The sequence below is a fragment of the Candoia aspera genome, chromosome 4 (genome assembly GCF_035149785.1).
Source record: "Candoia aspera isolate rCanAsp1 chromosome 4, rCanAsp1.hap2, whole genome shotgun sequence".
NCBI classification, from domain to species: domain Eukaryota; kingdom Metazoa; phylum Chordata; class Lepidosauria; order Squamata; family Boidae; genus Candoia; species Candoia aspera.
In genome coordinates, this window is record NC_086156.1 from 44392373 (window position 1) to 44402824 (window position 10452).

The following is a 10452-nucleotide window of genomic DNA, read 5'->3' on the forward strand; positions in this document are numbered from 1 at the left end:
GGCATTTGCTCTCCTCCCAGAAATACTTGGAAACATTGAGGGCACCTCCACAGGGCACCTGCACCAATTCTGGATTGGCTGTGCATCTGCTTAATCACATGCCATCATCCTGTGGGTAGCACAGCGGATTCATTTCTGGCTCCGCTACAACACAAAAGGAATTATTGGAAGTGCACTTCTGCAGTTGTAGCTTGGGGTTAGCTGTTTTTTTATTGGAAGAAATGACTGTCTCATCACACCTCTTGGTGTCTTCCCCATTCCATATGTGCTAAGCCACCACAACACCACACTATCTTTGTGCTATTTTTTTTCTCATTGGGACAAAGAAGCAACCTTCACAGCAACTGATCATTGTTTTAACTGCTGTGAAAAATACACAGCATGAACTAAGTGCAAGGACAGGGATGGGGAACATGGTACATGCCAATATTTTGCTCCCCCCTGTTGATCAGCTAGAGGAAGCACCTGTCACCTCACTGAGAATTGGAGTTGCTAAGATGATGGTAATGAGGACAGAAAATGATAGTTATAAAGAAGTACCCATAGTAAACTTTGTGTATAAATCAAAGCATATTGTACTTACATTTTATACTAATTATCTCTTCAGCATCAGCATCAAACCAATTTATTAATAAAATGATTGGCCTTGTGGGAAGGTCTAATTATTCTACTTACTAATCTAGCCAGGTTAAAATGGCCTTGCTTTCCATCATCAGAAAGAAAGTGTGGGGGTTGGATATTTATTATATTGCAACTTTTCTGTGGATTACCTCTGCAGTATGAAGCTTGCAGACTATTGATTAAGAATCTTTGTACTAGCTCATACTGTGAATTTTGTCCTGCATCCAATGATTCCATGAATTATTAGGATTTATAAAATAAAACCTGTGCAGTGTCCTCTAGTGGCCTCTGTCAGCACACCAAAAATGCAATCAGGTGACAAAATGAACCTAGAAGTTTCCACAAAGCAGGATAGCTGGCTATTAGCTCCCCTCTTTTCTTTTTTGCACTCCCCAATACACTATTGCAACTTTTGAGTTGTGAGAACATCAGAGATCGTCTGAGCCAGGTGATAGAATATTTCAAAACATCCAGGGCAATAGCTTACAGTCAAACCACGAGACATTCTTCTAAGCCTAGTGTATATGTTGGTCACTCATGATATCCTCAAACAATGACGCAGGAACTGTCTGAAAGATGTGCATATATAAATTCAATATAAGTGTTAGAAAAGTGTCAAAAAAAGTTTGGGTCTCTAATACTGGAATGAAGTCTTCTGTCATTGAAAAAAATGCAGTAAAAAACAACAGGTGCCTTCTTCAGGGGCCTCTCTGTGTTCCTCCAGGCAGTTAATTGATGACAGCGAGCAAGAATGCACAGGCCGTAGCTGCTGTAACTTACATATAAGCTACACCAACTTCTGTATAATTTTCAATCAAAGAGGCCAGAAACACATCAAAATAGAAAGGACAGACAGACAAGCTGTATACACTTGTTTCTGGTAAATGATTTCTATAGCTAAAATTTTAGAAATAATTTCTATCATATCAATAGAATTACGTATAAGCTCTGCTGATAAAGTTTGTCTGGGTGTCCTGTGCTCAGTCAGATGTCATGATGCTAACTGTTCAAGGCCTCTCTTGTTATCCTTTCTTATCTTTAAACAGGGCTTGGGCTAGACTGCTGCTCAGGCAGAGGACACCTTATGTAAATTAGACTGGGACTTAGTACTTACTTCTTTCCAAGCTTCATTTTCTAGCCAGAGCAACCCAGTTCCCGAAGATCAACATTTGAATTCTAGGCAGGTTATAGATCATCTAATAATATTAACAAAAAAATTAGTTAATTTTATTTATCTTTCCTCAAGGCAGCAAATGGGAGTCTCCATTAATTTTAACCATCCTTTCAGGTAGATTTGCATATCACACTAAGCCATGGTTTGTTGAACATGGTTTGTTCTATAACCCACTGTTAGCTTGGGTTATGAATCACACTAAGCCATGAACCATGTTTTACAAACCATCTATTTGGTTAAAACCAGAGAAACTGTTCTACAGCTTAGCACCCACATAAGTTACACCCTGAATTGAAAATAATGTAGCCTCAAATGTTTAATGGTGATGGGCTGAAAAATAAAGAAGGTCTGTTTTAAAACTTGCAGGCTTCCTTTAATATAAGACCATCATCTGAACCTCAGTCCTGATAACAGTTGGTCTTGGCAGCAATGCCAAGGTAGGTCGCTTTGCCTGCAAGCCACCAGCTGCCATTTAACTATAATCTTTCTATGGACAAGCTATTTTTCAATCTCTGTCTGTAGAACTTTCACACAGTCAGTTGTACATCAAATGAATGTAGCAGTCAAAAATAGACAGTGCTATTTTCAAAAAAATGCTACTGTACTGTGCTTTTTCCTCCAATCTTAAGTATTGGTCAAGAAAAGGAAGAATCCCAATTAAGATTACTGTGAAGCAAACTAAACTCCTTAGCACAATCCCAATTCTTGTCAGTACTGAATTGGAATCTGCTTTTATTTAAATAGTCATGTAATGCCTTATTAACCGATTAGGCAGTAAAAAAGAATTAAAAGAAGCTCTAAGGAAATACACACAGACAGACACACACACACGTGTGTGTCTGTGTGTGTGTGTATTAGTAGACTAGCCAGAAGAGATCAGTTTTCAAATCAGATCAGGAATGCAGAGGGCAGTCATTTTATAAGCCTTTTTTGAACCCAGGGAAATAAGGCTTCTTTGCCTCTGAATAACGTTACTGCTTTAATATAGATATTATAATCTAAATATGTAATAAATGTTACTGTGTTTTGTAAATTGAAAATCTAAAGATGCACACATTCATGTAGCCCCAAAATCATGTTGTGATTTGGTTCTGCCAGCAACCAAATATTTTACCTGTCACTTCAGGATTTTGGCCTTAGATTATGTTTGCTAATGTCTGTTTTTGTTGAATAAACCAGATATTGAATAATGGATTTTTAAAAATGTTTTTCTTATTTTCATTTCCATATTTTTCTCCAGGGTTCATAATCCATAACTTGTGAATTCATGTAGCTGTAGCCGATGAATTGAAAAAAATTAGGGGCAATTCACCTGATTTTGAGTAGCAAAACAGCTGGGAGGAGAGTTATTAAAAAAGTGAAAAAAGATGTGCCTTTATGCACCTATTTTCTCTTTAATTCCCCTAACTCCTTCAAAGGGAGAAAAATAAGGTAATGTCATTATGTCTATGAACCCCTGCAAACTTGGAACCAAAAATGTTTTTTTTAATAAAAGTGAGTTGAGGACAATTTTTTTCCCCTTGCCCAATGAATTATTCTGGTGCTACCCATGACTTGTTCAACCTTTCTGGTCTTTGCATCCTGTTCCTAGCCTTGCTCAAAGATCGTATCTGGAGAATGCAATTTATGATCATCACAGTTTGGTAGCAGTGTTTGGGCTACAGTCAAACTTAACCTCATTAGTAAGTCACACTGAAGGTGATGGGGCATATTCCCTAATAAAGTTAGATGGTAGATAGATTAAAAATATAGTAATTGTGTAATTGTTAATTTTATTATACTGTAAATATTGCATGGTATATATTATTTTATTGTTTTTATGTAATTTTAATTGCTATTTAATTTTTCTTTTTTAGTTTTTTTTACTGTGGTTGGACCATTCCTGGGTGGGGGATGCATTACAAATAAAATGGTTATGTTTGATTTCAGAGTTCCTTTGCATCAAGCCAATTATATGCAGAGTACACAGAGAAGGCTTTCCGCAGTAGGTTTTACTCTGAAACAGCACACTTGTTCCCTTGCTATTTGTGGGGCTTCTGCATGGCAATATCATAAAATGATTTTCTCTCTTCCCTCAAATTATCCTACCTCTTTCTAGACCTCAGATAAACTGACTTTAAAAAAAAAAAGAACAATACAATATTTGCAGCTGACGACTTGTCACTGTGCAAAAATAGCTTGGATTTCCCACAAGCATCACCACCATTGGATGTTTGAGTAATAGATTTGCTTCTATAAAGTATAAGATACTTCACAGATCTAGATTCAATCCCAGCTAACTGCAGTGTGATCCCCATTCTCCTCATATATCATTTGAGTTCAGCAGGAAAATTTGATTCTTTGTAAGTGTACGCATGCCCCATTTTAAATAACCATTGACTGTTAGCAACCTTGTCCTGTAAATTATGTTGAGTGGGATTTGCTCTGACATAGGTATGCATACCTTACAGAGAATCTATAATATCAGTACCACAAACTATGGTGAAATTGCACAGGCACAAGTGATTTTGTTACAGTTTTAGTAACTGAGAAAAAGTTCATTTGCATAAAACTTAATTTCCCATCACTCTCATAGACATGCAGATTATCTAAAGGCTATAATTATTTCTCAGGTTATTTTTCCTCTACTACATTTTCATAATAGCTCTAAATGTGTTGATTGCATGGAGTCTCAAGATTAGTAATGCATTAATTGTTTTTAAAATATGCACATTAATTTATTTCTCTTTTTAGCACTTATTTTAAGAATAAAAGCCATTTCCCCTTCTTGAGATGCAGATGAACCCCAATGCTCAATTTTTCAGATACAGCTGTTATTTGTAGCCCACTGATTCCATTCCATACAGGTGTGATTTGTAGCCCACTGGGTCACTGATTTTTAGGGAAACTACATTTATGGTTGAGCAAGCAGATCTTTTCATTAGGTGGTTGTTTCAGGGCCAAATGATGGGAGGTAGAGAGCACTGATTAATGCTTCAGGTACACTGAAAGATGCTGCTCCATTGCTGGTGATGAAGTGAGATTCAGAAGCTGGGAAGTGATGTGCCCTGCCCCTCCTCCCCATGAATGAGAATAAATAAATAAATGGACAATTCACAGTGGGCCAATCAGAATTAGTGAGGTTGTGGATAAAATTGGGTGAGTGGGTGGGTGCTTATTCATCTCCACCCCTTTCTACCACTTTTCTAATAGATACGAGGACACAATAGGGGAGGAGGAACAGAGTGAAGCCTCATTTTGTGGGGCTTCTCTGTTTCAGAAGCAGAGGTGATGTGTGTGTACACACACGCACACACACACACAGTACTGTGCAAAAGTCTTAGGCCACCATTAAATTTGTTGTTTTAGCAATGGTATAATGACCATATATAATTATTTCTCAGAGCCCAATCCTATGCATGTCTATTCAGAAGTAAGTCCCATTATACTCAAGGTAAAGATGTTTGTTTCGGGTGAGTAGGATAGGATTACACCTACTTCCTGCTGAATACAATGGGCTTATCTCTGAGTAAGGTAAATAACACCATTTTCAAACACCTCTGTCAATGGGGCTTACTCCCAGTAAGTGTAGATAGGATTGCAGCCTCAGTCTCTTTATTAGAATACAACCAGAAAAAACAGGAAATTTGTATGCAGTATTCAAAAACAGAAAAAAAAATCAAATACTGTGTGTATGTATGTGTGTGTGTATATATATATATATACACATACATACATACTTTTGCGGAAGGGGAACGGGGTGAAAAGGCTAAGATATGCTAAAGCTCACAAAGATTGGAATGAGGATCAGTGCAAAAGAGTATTATGGAGTGATGAATCCAAGTTTGAAATTTTTGGATCCAATCGTAGACAATGTGAGAAGAGTTGGAGAGAGATGGACAAATGAGTGCTTGCAGCCTTCAGTGAAAATTTAAACAAACACAATTTTCAGAACATCTTAGCCTAAAGAGACTGAGTTGACTGAACACAATTTTCAGAACATCTTAGCCTAAAGAGACTGAGGTTGCAATCCTATCCACTCTTACCTGGGAGTAAGCCCCATTGATAGAGGTGTTTGAAAATGGTGTTATTTACCTTACTCCCAAGTAAGCCCATCTAAGGCACCAGCTACCCCCAGGAAGAACTCCCCTTCCCACCCCAGGTGAGGCTTTTTAATTAATAAAAAATTAATTAAAATTAGTTAATTAATTAATGCTTCATTAATTCTCTCAACATTGCTTGTATGACAGTTAACTGGAAGACAATAGTTTGAAGCTAAAACTACCATTGAGTCAATTTTTATGGTTCGTACAAGCATTACAAGCCAGTGTGTTGTGTGATCAGAGCCACTGAGTTTTCAGCTCTTGTTCCTTTTTTGCCTGCCAAAAAGTTTTTGCCCACCAGTGAGTTTCACGCACCAATTGATTATATCCAGTTATTTCAGATGACTTGCATTTTTTTCCCTGTCAAATGGGTTTAGGGTTATGGATCGATGGTTGATGGTTACCTCTGTGAATTTACAGTACGTAGCCACATCATAATCCCAAGGATATTGCACCAATTGATTATGTTAGCAGAGGGCAAAACCTTTCTGGACAGATTTTATCAACAAAGGTGGGCAAAAAAGAAACAAGAGGCAAGCTTTGAAATATCTTTGATAAATCAGGAACCTTTTTCAACTTACAACTGGATTCCTGCGTTGCACTAAAACCTGGTTTGTTTCACAATATATCAGCTACAGTGGGCTAGGTTCACACAGCACACTAAGCCAGCTAGATGGATGTGTGCGCACATGCGTTTTGTGAACCAAATGTTTGTGTCACATTAATTGCAAGTTTATATATTGTGACTTTCATGACCTACCCAAACCATTAAAATGGATAGGAACCTCTAGTGCACACAATTTAGAGTCGTTGCATACAAGATGGGCGGCAGAGAAATTTGACAAACAAACCAACCTCCCAATCCCTCTCTCTCCATTCCTATGCTGCAGGAGTGCAGAAATTCTTTTAGGCTGAGGAGCATGCTGGGCCTTTGAGTGGCATATCAGGTAAGACGACCAAAATGGATGGAGTCAAGATAAAAATGAAAACTGGTTTAATGAAAATAATTAAAATAAGTACAGTGGAATATTCCCACATATTTAGTAATTTCCATCTTGTATCCCATTTAGAGGCACTGTCTAGAAAGGCTATGGGGCTACTAGACAAGGCTAGTAGGTGGGGCCAGCAGCATGCAAGCTTAGGACTATAGGAAAAAAATGTGGGAAGAATGTTCAGCAGGGATGTACCATCTATTATTAGGAAAAGTTTGCCAGTCTAGTACGAAGAGTAAGTATGCTAATTACAGCTGATTTCTGAGATTTATGTAAAATGTTGTTAGTTAGTCATGCCAACTTGATCAAAGGACAGTATAACTATATTGTAAAATCTATCATGTGCACACAATTCTGTAATGATCCTTGCATTTCTGAGTTTGTCGGGAGCATGTTTATATGTGAGGTTGTGCATTTATGTGTAAATAAGGCTACTGACTAACAATCCTTTAATATGGATAAGGTATCCAAAACAGTGGCTGTAGTACTCTGTGTGTGTGTGTGTGTGTAATTGAATTGTGTAAAACAGTATAAGGTGTACTAAGTTCAAAACAGGCCAGATGAGTTCTGAGAGAAACCTCTGTTACAGTGTTTGTGCTGCTGAAGCTTATTTTTTTATTTAAATAAAACTTTTAAAAGAAAAAACTATAAAATGTTACAAATAATATAATCTAATTTACAGAAATATAAACATACATGTGTAGACTGATGATACAGATACATCTGAGGCAACATTGCATCAAAAATAATGTATTATACATCTTAAATTCCATTTCACTCCTATTTTTATTCCTTTAATACTTGAACAGTTGAACACTTCAGCTGTCTCAATAGTTCTGCTTTTAAATCACATATTGTGCCACATGAATCACAGAATTTCTTTTAGGAATCAAAGCAGCAGCTCCTATGCAAATGGTATGGACCATGAACACTTTGGAAGCACTTCCGCCTTTCCCCACCTGTTGCAGTATTTCTTTTCCTTCAGGTTACTATTTGCATACCTCTATAAAATAAACCAAATTCCATGATAAAGTCTTTTTTTTTTTTTTTAAAAAAGCCCTAATAGATTAAACTGACTTTTGAGGAAGTACGCATAAGACTGCAGCCTTACAGCCATACCATTTATATATTTATTAACCAGAACAATTTATCTCGTTTTAGTAAAAGTTAGAGAGCCCCAGGACTTGACCTTGCAACACTAAGAAAAAAATAAACCCTGTTCTGAGATTTCATCAAAACTAATTTTGGCAGTCTTGATGGCATACAACTTACCAATAAAAAAAAAAAGAAGAAGAAGAACAAGGATCCCCCAATGTTCTGAGTTTGGGTAGGCATGAAAGGCTCATAGCCCTGATCATAAGTCTAAAAAGTATCACTCTCCCCCTGCAAAAAAGATTATTTTCTCACCTCCCAGAAAGGATGATCATGCTCATCCCCCTCCATTTGTCTGTTAGCTCTAGACAAGCAGTCTTCTTAAAATTTGTATTACAACTGAGTTTCAAACTCTGACAATAGCTACTGTTGCTACATGAAGCAAGAGGGACACAGCTATTTACCCTGCATGGCTTGCCTCTTAACTCTTTTGTTTCTCACATTTGTCACTAAGAATGAGGTCATTTCTGCAGCCTATTGAGTCCCATGCTTTTGCACTCGCATCTGAAGCACTCTGCTGCTTGTGTGGTGCAAAGTGGCAGAACCTTTGAGAAAAACTAGAACTGGTTTCAACTCAAGGCACTTTTATTCCAGTAACAGTAGTTAATAATCTTTGTCTGCTTAGTCTGTTTATTAGACCAAGCAAAAATGAAAATGAAACCACATATTTTACAGATATTCCATTACTCATTATCTCAAAGCCAATCTTGATAACATGCAGCCAAAATTGTAGGAGATTGCTGGACAGCCCAAGGTTTCTTACCAGGGTTGCTTGCAAACTACCAGCTCACTCTCATTCAAGTAGACTGATCAAAAGACATTTTATACATTAACAATTTTAAAATATGGTGCATAACTAGATAGAACAACTTAAACCAAATTACACTAGAAAAATAATTTGGGGTTTTGTAACTCATAGAAATTCTCTCTCAAGAAATGACTATTTTATTAGCGAAAGAGCTTTTCTGTATTAATTTTCTGCTTTTTATTGCAAATTATTGTATAAATGGGTTAGGTGGTATTTAGTGCACAGCATGTACTGTATGATGTATAAAACGGCTTACAAGGAAGCAATATGTGAAGGGCTGTCTCTTCTAACCAAAACAGCTTGAAAGGTGAAACTGATAAGTGTTGAAACAAAAATCTGATATGTCATGGCTAACATTTGTTCCAAGATGCAACAATATGAAACAATATTTTTCTTACCTCCTTATCAGAAGTTTCAGATCTTATCATTCCACTGCTATATGCACTAAATATTAGAAAACAAGCTAAACTTAAAATTATAATTTCTATCATGTTATATACCTCACACATGTATTGTGATGTTAACTTAATTGTGCACTTCATGCTTGGGAACATGAAGCATGAAATAATACTGGCTCCTTCAATACATATAGATAGCAGATACAAATGTGAGATCTGCAATATTTGCCTAAGTAATAAGATGGCATTTTTATGTCTTTTATTTGCACACTCAAAAAATGATATGAACTTCCTACAAAAATAAAAAAGTCCTAGTAAATTCTTACAACTAAGTTCACAACTAGTCTTTGAGGAATTCTGTTAGCCAGCCTATTCATACAGTCAGGACCAGAAATATTGGAACAAGGATAACTGTTTTGGCATTTGGCCTCTGTACACCACCACATTGAAGTTGAAAGGAAACACACCCAGATGGGAGCGAAGTCAGGACTTTCACCTGTCATTCAAGGGGTTTGACAAAGTGGGGCACTAACCATTCATAACAGCCAGTGGCATACACACACCCCATCATTGGGGGCTCATAAGTAATGGAACAAATGGCTGAAAAGCAGCTGCATGGCCAGGTGTGGCCTGTTTCCTGGGCACCCCATGACCAATCAAGCAGATAAAAGGCCTGGAGATGGTTCTGAGTGTTACATTTGCGTTTGGTAGCTGTTCACTGGAACTCTCAACATGAGGTCAAAAGAAGTGTCCATGCGAGTGAAGAAGGCCACCATTAGGCTGAGAAAATAAAATAAACCCATCAGAGAGATAGCAAAAACATTGGGAGTGGCCAATACAACAGTTTGGAACATCCTGGAAAAGAAGGAATTAACTGGCAAGCTAAGCAACAGCAAAAGGCCTGGAAGACCACGGAAGACAACTGAAGTGGATGACCGCTGAATTCTGCTCATGGTGAAGAGGAACCCTTTCACAACATCTAGCCAGGTCAAGAACACTCTTGAGGAGGTAGGAATGTCATTGGCAACATCTACAGTCAAGAGATGGCTTTATGAATGTAAATACAGAGGCTTCACAACAAGGTGCAAACCACTGGTAACGCTCAAGAACAGAAAGGCCAGATTAGACTTTGCCAGCAAATGCCTAAAAAAGCCTGCTGAATTCTGGAATAAGATTCTTTGGACTGATGAAACCAAGATTAACTTGCACCAGAATGATGGGAAAA